Consider the following 10,647-nt stretch of genomic DNA (forward strand, 5'->3'; position numbering starts at 1 on the left):
ACTTACGTGAGACAGGTTCCACCGACTGACATGCACTTGGTGCATAAGGTGGCTAGCGGGTGCCAGTCTCTCCCACTTTAGTCGAAACCGATTCGATTAAAAGGGTCCTTATGAAGGGTAAATAGCAATTGGCATATCACGTTGTGGTTTTGCGTAGGTAAGAAACGTTCTTGCTAGAAACCCATAGCAGCCATGTAAAACATGCAAACAACAATTAGAGGACGTCTAACTTGTTTTTGCAGGGTATGCTATGTGATGTGATATGGCCAAGAAGAATGTGATGAATGATATGTGATGTATGAGATTGATCATGTTCTTGTAATAGGAATCATGACTTGCATGTCGATGAGTATGACAACCGGCAGGAGCCATAGGAGTTGTCTTAATTTATTGTATGACCTGCGTGTCATTGAACAATGCCATGTAATTACTTTACTTTATTGCTAACCGGTAGCCATAGTAGTAGAAGTAATAGTTGGCGAGACAACTTCATGAAGACACGATGATGGAGATCATGATGATGGAGATCATGGTGTCATGCCGGTGATGATGATGATCATGGAGCCCCGAAGATGGAGATCAAAAGGAGCAAAATGATATTGGCCATATCGTGTCACTATTTGATTGCATGTGATGTTTATCATGTTTATGCATCTTGTTTGCTTAGAACGACGGTAGTAAATAAGATGATCCCTTATTAAAATTTCAAGAAAGTGTTCCCCCTAACTGTGCACCGTTGCGAAAGTTCGTCGTTTTGAAGCACCATGTGATGATCGGGTGTGATAGATTCTTACGTTCACATACAACGGGTGTAAGCCAGATTTACACACGCGAAACACTTAGGTTAACTTGACGAGCCTAGCATGTACAGACATGGCCTCGGAACACAAGAGACCGAAAGGTCGAGCATGAGTCATATAGTAGATACGATCAACATGAAGATGTTCACCGATGATGACTAGTCCGTCTCACGTGATGATTGGACACGGCCTAGTTGACTCGGATCATGTAATCACTTAGATGACTAGAGGGATGTCTATCTGAGTGGGAGTTCATGATATGAACTTAATTATCCTGAACATAGTCAAAAGATCTTTGCAAATTATGTCGTAAGCTCGCGCTTTAGTTCCACTGTTTAGATATGCTCCTAGAGAAAATATAGTTGAAAGTTGACAGTAGTGATTATGCGGACAGTAGAAAGCTTATGTCCTTAATGCACCACTCAGTGTGCTGAACCCCAAACGCCGTCCGTGGATGTTGCGAACATCGGACATACACGTTTTGATAACTACGTGATAGTTCAGTTAAACGGTTTAGAGTTGAGGCACCAAAGATGTTTTCGAAACGTCGCGGAACATATAAGATGTTTCGAGGGCTGAAATTGGGATTTCAGGCTCGTGCCCACGTCAAGAGGTATAAGACCTCCGACAATTTTCTTAGCCTGCAAACTAAGGGAGAAAAGCTCAATCATTGAGCTTGTGCTCAGATTGTCTGAGTGCAACAATCACTTGAATCGAGTGGGAGTTGATCTTCCAGATGAAATAGTGATGTTTCTCCAAAGTCATTGCCACCAAGCTGCTAGAGCTTCGTGATGAACTATAACATATCAGGGATAGATATGATGATCCTTGAGGTATTCACGATGTTTGACACCGCGAAAGTAGAAATCAAGAAGGAGCATCAATTGTTGATGGTTGGTGAATCCACTAGTTTCAAGAAGGGCAAGGGCAAGAAGGGATACTTCATGAAATGGCAAATCAGCTGCTGCTCCAGTGAAGAAACCCAAGGTTGAACCTAAACCCGAGACTAAGTGCTTCTGTAATAAGGGGAACAGCCACTAGAGCAGAATTACCCTAGATACTTGGTAGATGAGAAGGCTGGCAAGGTCGATAGAAGTATATTAGATATACATTATGTTAATGTGTACTTTACTAGTACTCCTAGTAGCACCAGGGTATTAGATACCGGTTCGGTTGCTAAGTGTTAGTAACTCGAAATAAAAGCTACGGAATAAACGGAGACTAGCTAAAGGTGAGCTGACGATACGTGTTGGAAGTGTTTCCATGGTTGATGTGATCAAGCATCGCACGCTCCCTCTACCATCGAGATTGGTGTTAAACCTAAATAATTGTTATTGGTGTTTGCGTTGAGCATAGACATGATTGGATTATGTCTGTCGCAAGGTTATTCATTTAAGGAGAATAATGGTTACTCTATTTATTTGAATAATACCTTCAATGGTCTAGCACCTAAAAGGAATGGTTTATTGAATCTCGATCGTAGTGATACACATTTTCATGCCAAAAAGGATATAATATAGTAATGATAGTACCACTTACTTGTGGCACTGCCATGTAAGTCATATTGGTGTAAAACGCATGATGAAGCTCCATGTTGATGGATCTTTGGACTCACTCGTTTTTCAAAAGTTTGAGACATGCAAACCATGTCTATTGGTGTATACGCATGAAGAAACTCCATGCAGATGGATCGTTTGGACTCACTTGATTTTGAATCACTTGAGATATGCAAATCACACCACATAGGCAAGATGACTGAAAAGCCTCGGTTTCAGTAAGATGGAACAAGATAGCAACTTGTTGGAAGTAACACACTTGGATGTGTGCAGTCCAATGAGTGCTTAGGCATGCAGTGAATATCGTTATGTTTTACTTCACATATGATTTAAGTAGATACTGTATATTTACTTGATGAAACACAAGTCTGAATTATTGAATGGTTCAAGTAATTTCAGAGTGAAGTTGAAGGTCATTGTGACAAGAGGATAAAATGTCTATGATATGATCATAGAGATGAGTATCTGAGTTATGAGCTTTGGCACACAATTAAGACATTGTGGAAATTGTTTCACAATTAATACCGCCTGGAACACCATAGTGTGATGGTGTGTCCGAACATCATAGTTGCACCCTATTGGATATGGTGCGTACCATGATGTCCCTTATCGAATTACCATTATCGTTCATGGGTTGGGCACTAGAGACAACCACACTCACTTTAATAGGGCACCACGTAATTCCGTTGAGACGACACCGTTTGAACTGTGGTTTGGAGAAACCTAAGTTGTCGTTTCTTAAAAGTTTGGGGCTGCGACGCTTATGTGAAAAAGTTTCATTGTGATAAGCTCGAACCCAAAACGGATAAATACATCTTCATAGGATACCCAAAATGGTTGGGTATACCTCCTATCTCAGATCCGGAAGCAAAAGTAATTGTTTCTAGAAACGGGTCCTTTCTCGAGGAAAAGTTTCTCTCGAAAGAATTGAGTGGGAGGATGGTGGAGACTTGATGAGGTTATTGAACCGTCACTTCAACTAGTGTGTAGCATGGCACAAGAAGTTGTTCCCGTGGCGCCTACACCAATTGAAGTAGAAGCTTATGATAGTGATCATGAAGTTTCGGATAAAGTCACTGCCGTACCTCGTAGGGTGACAAGGATGCGTACTATTTCAGAGTGGTACGCAATCCTGTCTTAGAGGTCATGTTGCTAGACAACAATGAACCTACGAGCTATGGAGAAGCGATGGTGGGCCCGGATTCTGACGAATGGCTCGAGGCCATAAAATCTGAGAAAGGATCCATGAGTTTGGAAGAAATACTTGATGGTCATAAGGCTGTTGGGTACAGATGAATTTTAAAAGGAAGACATAAAATGATGGTAAGAATCACCATTAAGAAAGCTCGACTTGTCATTAAGATGTTTTCCGACAAGTTCAAGGAGTTGACTACGGTGAGGCTTTCTCACTCGTAGCGATGCTAAGAGTCTGTTGGAAATAGATTAGCAGTTACTGCATTATTTATGAAATCTTGCAGATAGAATGTCAAAACATTGTTTCCTTGACAGTTTTCTTGAGGAAAGGTTGTATGTGATACAACCAGAAGGTTTTGGCAATCCTGAAGAACGCTAACAAATATGCAAAACTCTAGCAATCCTTCTAAGGACTGGAGTAAGCATCTTAGAGTTGGAATGTACGCTTTGATGAGATGATCAAAGATTTTGGGTTTATACAAAAGTTTATGAGAAACTTGTATTTCCAAAGAAGTGAGTGGGAGCACTATAGAATTTCTAATGAGTATATGTTGTTGACATATTGTTGATCAGAAATGATGTAGAATTTCTAGAAAGCATATAGGTTTATTTGAAAAGTGTTTTTCATTGGAAAACCTGGATTAGGCTACTTGAACAATAAGCATCAAGATCTATAAGATAAATCAAAATGCTAAATAATACTTTCAAATGAGCACATATCTTGACATGATCTTGAAGGTGTTCAAGATGGATCGGTCAAAGAAGGAGTTCTTGCCTGAGTTGTGAGGTATGAAGTTAAGAGTTAAATCTCGACCACGGCAGAAGAGAGAGAAAGGACGAAGATTCGTCCCCTATGCTTCAGACGTAGGCTCTATAGTATGCTATGCTGTGTACCGCACCGGAAGTGTGCCTTGCCATAAGTCAGTCAAGGGGTACAAGAATGATCCAGGAATGGATCATTAAACAGCGGTCAAAATTGTCCTTGGAGTAATTAAGGACATGTTTCTCGATTATGGAGGTGATAAAGAGTTCGACGTAAAGGGTTACGTTGATGCAAACTTAAACACCTATCCGAATGACATTGAGTAGCAAACCGGATACGTATAGTGGAGCAACCATTTGGAATAGCTTCAAGTGGAGCGTGGAAGCAGCATTTACAATATGACATAGAGAATTGCGAAGTACATACGGATCTGAATGTTACAGACCCGTTGACTAAAACCTCTCTCACAAGAAAAACATGATCAAACCCCAGAACTCATTGAGACTTAATCACATGATGATGTAAACTAGTTTAAGACACTAATAAACTCTTTGGATGTTGGTCACATGGCGATGTGACCTATCAGTGTTAATCACATGGTGATGTGAACTAGATTATTGACTCTAGTGCAAGTGGGAGACTGTTGGAAATATGCCCTAGAGGCAATAATAAATTAGTTATTATTATTATATTTCCTTGTTCATGATAATCGTTTATTATCCATGCTATAATTTTATTGTAGGAAACTCAGATACATGTGTGGGTACATAGACAACACCATGTCCCTAGTAAGCCTCTAGTTGACTAGCTCGTGGATCAACAGATGGTCACGGTTTCCTGACCATGAACATTGGATGTCGTTGATAACGGGATCACATCACTATGTTTGTCTATGTATTCACACATGTATTATGTTTCCGGTTAATACAATTCTAGCATGAATAATAAACATTTATCATGAAATAAGGAAATAAATAATAACTTTATTACTGCCTCTAGGGTATATTTCCTTCACGTAGTTCATATGCTAAAGCTTTTCTAATGTCAAGTATCATTTCCTTAGACCATGAGATTGTGCAACTCCTGGATACCGTAGGAATGCTTTGGGTGTACCAAACGTCACAACATAATTGGGTGGCTATAAAGGTGCACTACAGGTATCTCCGAAAGTGTCTGTTGGGTTGGCACGAATCGAGACTGGGATTTGTCACTCCGTGTGACAGAGAGGTATCTCTGGGCCCACTCGGTAGGACATCATCATAATGTGCACAATGTGATCAAAGAGTTGATCGCGGGATGATGTGTTACGGAACGAGTAAAGAGACTTGCCGGTAACGAGATTGAACAAGGTATCGGTATACCGACGATCAAATCTCGGGCAAGTACAATACCGCTAGACAAAGGGAATTGTATATGGGATCGATTGAGTCCTTGACATCGTGGTTCATCCGATGAGATCATCGTGGAACATGTGGGAGCCAACATGGGTATCCAGATCCTGCTGTTGGTTATTGACCAGAGAACGTCTCGGTCATGTCTGCATGATTCCCGAACCCGTAGGGTCTACACACTTAAGGTTCGATGACGCCAGGGTTATAAAGGAAGTTTTGTATGTGGTTACCGAATGTTGTTCGGAGTCCAGGATGAGATCTCGGACGTCACGAGGAGTTCCAGAATGGTCCGGAGGCAAAGATTTATATATGGGAAGTCCTGTTTTGGTCACCGGAAAAGTTTCGGGTTTTATCGGTAACGTACCGGGACCACCAGGAGGGTCCCGGGGGTCCACCAAGTGGGGCCACCATCCCCGGAGGGCTGCATGGGCCAAGTGTGGGAGGGGACCAGCCCCAGGTGGGCTAGTGCGCCCCCCCACAAGGCCCAAGGCGCAGGAAAGAGTGGGAAGGGGGCAAACCCTAGGGCAGATGGGCCCTAAGGCCCACCCCAGGTGCGCCTCCCCTCTCCCCCCTTCTGGCCGCCACCCAGATGGGATCTGGGGGCTGCCGCCACCCCTGGGGAGGGAACCCTAGAGGGGGCGCAACCCCCTCCCCTATAAATAGTTGAGGTGTAGGGGCTGCCCAACACATGAGTTTCTCTCCCTCTTGGCGCAGCCCTACCTCTCTCCCTTCTCCTCTCCTGCGGTGCTTGGCAAAGCCCTGCAGGATTGCCACGCTCCTCCACCACTACCACGCCATTGTGCTGCTGCTGGACGAAGTCTTCCTCAACCTCTCCCTCTCTCCTTGCTGGATCAAGGCGTGGGAGACGTCACCGGGTTGTACGTGTGTTGAACGCGGAGGTGCCGTCCGTTCGACACTAGGATCTCCAGTGATTTGGATCACGACGAGTACGACTCCTTCACCCCCGTTCTCTTGAACGCTTCCGCTTAGCGATCTACAAAGGTATGTAGATGCACTCTCCTTCCCCTCGTTGCTGGTTTCTCCATAGATAGATCTTGGTGATCCGTAGAAATTTTTTGAATTTCTGCTACGTTCCCCAACAGTTCACTCCTATCTCGCGGACATGCTTCTCTTCTGCCAGCGTGAGAAGGGTCAGAACACCGGAGAGTCCTTGGATATCTCTCATGTTATGTGGTCTGAGCTGCAATCTGCTATCTCCGAGTGCAAGTGCCCGATTTATGGTCCGTTCATTATGTTGCTCATTGAGAAGGCCTGGGATCGTGTCTATCCCAAGGTGCCGCTGGAGACTGGAGAGTTGGTCTCTCACGATGTCAAGCGTCTGAGGAAGAAGGATAACTGGGGCACTCAGGCCCCTAGGACTGGAGTTCCTTCATCTGCTGCTGCCATGGAGACTGAGGAGGAGATTGGGGCTGAGGCTGAGGATGAAGATGATGACTACGTGCCTTCTGAGGCAGAGCCCTCTTGGGCCAAGAAGCTCAAGATCAAGGTGAAGAAGCTATTCTGCATGAAGTCTCACGGTCAGTACATGACTCATGTGGCTGAGAAGAAGGCCCGAGGTCGCCACAAGGAGCTCATGCGTCAGATGGGTGCTATTGTGATTAGTGGTTCTGAGGATCAGCTTACCGAGGAGGAGGAGTGGATTCAGCAGCACTGCCCTTGGACTGATTCTGATGCTGAGCACTTCCCGGCTGACGATGGTGGCGCAGATGATCCCTCTGAGATCTGATGTGTGTCCCTCGTTTGCCATCACCTGGAGCCATAGCAGCACTCCCTCTCCTTTTTGGTGTCTCGATGCCAAAGGGGGAGAGAGTTTAGGGATTTGTGCTTTGTATCTTCCGTCTTCTGTGTTTGTGTTTTCCTCGCCTGTTGCTTTATTTGGTTTGTGTCTGTGAGACCTAAGTTCTGGTTTCTGTCAGTAAGACCTAAGCTCGAGTCATATGGTGTGAGACATATGCTACCTTACCTTTCTAGTATCATTATCTATGTCTATCTAGCTTATGAGTTGCATGCTTATCCTGTTATCCATGTTGCTCTCATATATCTTGCTTAGGTAGTTGGTCTCTAAAATGTAGGGGGTGCATTGATCCTGGCATCTGTGCCGTGCAGTCCAAAGCACTTATCTAGGTAGCACACATCCAGGGGAAGCCCTTCTACATTTTAGGACGGTTGTGTTTTTGCGCTTATCCTATATCTATCATTTTGTGCAAATCCCGTATTGTTATCAATCCACCAAAAGGGGGGAGATTGTAAGGGCATATTTATCCCCAAGATGTTTTGGTGATTGATGACAATGCTTGTGCGGACTAATCGCGTGCGTTAAGTTCTTTCAGAGATTCATCCTTTGGCACGAGATGATTTTCTCCCCTCGGTGTTTTATTCAAGACGGTGTAGCTCCTTGGTGGTCTAGTCCCGTAGGAGTCACCGTACTATCAAGAGGGGATCCCCTTTGGTTTGACTTGGGTGGAATCAACATGTACACATCCATATCACACTCGTCGTTTTATTTCCGCTTCATTGGAGCTGCCGTTTTCCCCTTAGTATGCTTTGCTCTGCCCCAGCGGTAGTACCGCGACCCACAGCGGTAGTACCGCCGAAGCTCCCCAGCGGTAGTACTGCTCTCAGAGCGGTAGTACCGCTCCAAGCGGTAGTACCGCTTGGGACCTTCGGCCGTAGTACCGCAGTGCTTCCGGGCTACTGCCGCCTCGATTCGAGAATGATGTTTTTCGTGTCGGGTTTTGCGGTACTAAGGGCGGTAGTTGTGGCGGTAGTACCGCTCCAAGCGGTAGTACCGCACCTACCCCCACGATAGTACTGCCCTGGGGTCAGGCCCCTGTCAGCGCGGCAGTACCGCAGGGTTGAGCGGTAGTACCGCCCGGAGCGGTAGTACCGCCCTTCCCTAGCGGTAGTACCGCTCTGTGCGGGGCTGCTCAGTTGGATAACGGTTGGATTGTCCCCCCACTATATAAAGGGGTCTTCTTCCCCAAAGTTGACCTACCTCTTTCCCCCAAAGCTCCATTGTTGCTCCAAGCTCCATTTTCGCCCGATCTCTCTCCCTAGCCAATCAAACTCGTTGATTTGCTCGGGATTGGTTGAGAAGGCCCAGATCTACACTTCCACCAAGAGAAATTTGATTCCCCCACTTATCCCCAGCGGATCTTGTTACTCTTGGGTGTTGAGCACCCTAGACGGTTGAGGTCACCTCGAAGCCATACTCCATTGTGGTGAAGCTTCGTGGTGTTGTTGGGAGCCTCCAAGTGTTGTGGATAGCCCCAATCTTGTTTGTAAAGGTCCGGTTGCCGCCTTCAAGGGCTCCAATAGTGGAATCACGGCATCTCGCATTGTGTGAGGGTGTGAGGAGATTACGGTGGCCCTAGTGGCTTCTTGGGGAGCATTGTGCCTCCACACCGCTCTAACGGAGACATACTTCCCCTTAAAAGGAAGGAACTTCGGTAACACATCCTCGTCTCCACCGGCTCCACTCTTGGTTATCTTGTCCCTTTACTTTTGCAAGCTTACTTGAGTTGTATCTATTGCTTTCTTGTGTGCTTATTGTCTTTGCATCATATAGGTTGTCCATGTAGTTGCACATCTAGACCACCTATTTCATTGCAAGGTTTAAATTGTTAAAGAAAAGTCTAAAAATTGTTAGTTGCCTATTCACCCCCCCTCTAGTCAACCATATCGATCCTTTCAGCCTTGGCTGCCTCGGTAGCGCAAGTGTCCTTGAACTTTTCGAACTCTTCTTCCGTAAGTGTCGGATTTTCCTCCAGAATCTTGGACAGGGGTTCATCAGCCTCAATAGCTCATTTCACCCTCCCTTTCCAGGAGGCCAAATCATTGCTGAACATGCCCATGGCGTGATTGTTAATCTTTTTCATCTTCAGATCATCCCACGGTTGTTCTATGTTATCATGCCGGTCGGGGAACTTGAATCTCTTGTGCAACTTCGTTAGGAGCAACTGCGTCAAATGTTCTTTACTCCTTAAGTCATCGTTGTTGATGCTCGCGCATTCCCGTAGGATGCATCCTACTTGGTTCCCATAGCACTTGCGAGGCTCTTCCGGCTCTAACGGCTCAAACTCGCCAGGTGCCATCTTTGTGATCACAAGTCGTCCAATCCCTAGTTTGTTAGGTTTTCGTATCCTCTGCTTCTTAAGCTTCCTATTTTCGGTAGCGGCATCGGGGCCGGTACCTTTCCTGCCGGTACCTTCCCCGCCGGTACCTTCCCCACCGGTCTCGGTGCCGCCATCAGTGCCGGCGCTGTCGGTGTCGATGTCGGCGTCAATACCATCATCGAGGCCGACCTGCAAACCTTGCTTAGCAGTCAAATAGTCAAGGTACTCTTGTTCACCCTCATAATCCATCTCGTCTGCATCTTGGTCAGAAGGCCCAGTTTCTTCGTTGTTCGACATGTTTCCTATGATTAAGTGTCCTCATTTATTTCTAAAAGTATGAATAAATGAGAAATGACATAAAAAGAAATCTATGTGCCATCACTCGATATGCCAACTATGTAGCACAAAATCATGCCTTTATTCACGGGAAATTTCGGCATGACCTTTGCTAAAAAATGGACATATCGAGCGCGTGAAATTCACCGGAACGGAAATGAATCAACATTCCGGCGTAACATAGGCCACTCGGATCATTTTCCAAACATGACATGTCCAAAACATGACATATGCACATATCACATGTCCAGTTCAAATTTGCACATATCATATGTCCAGTTCAAATTTTGAAACCTATCTAAATTCATAACTAAATAGATAACCTAATTAACATACTGCCCTAACTAAAACCTAAGTAAATTAACCGAAGAACCCTAGCAGAGAGAGAGAGGGGGGGTTTACAGAGGGTGCAGGGGCGTGGAGGCAGGCCCGACGACAGCCGGGAGGGGAGAGGAGGGAGGCGAGGGCCGA

This window comes from Triticum dicoccoides, chromosome 2B, assembly GCF_002162155.2.
Source record: "Triticum dicoccoides isolate Atlit2015 ecotype Zavitan chromosome 2B, WEW_v2.0, whole genome shotgun sequence".
Classification (NCBI taxonomy): Eukaryota; Viridiplantae; Streptophyta; class Magnoliopsida; order Poales; family Poaceae; genus Triticum; species Triticum dicoccoides.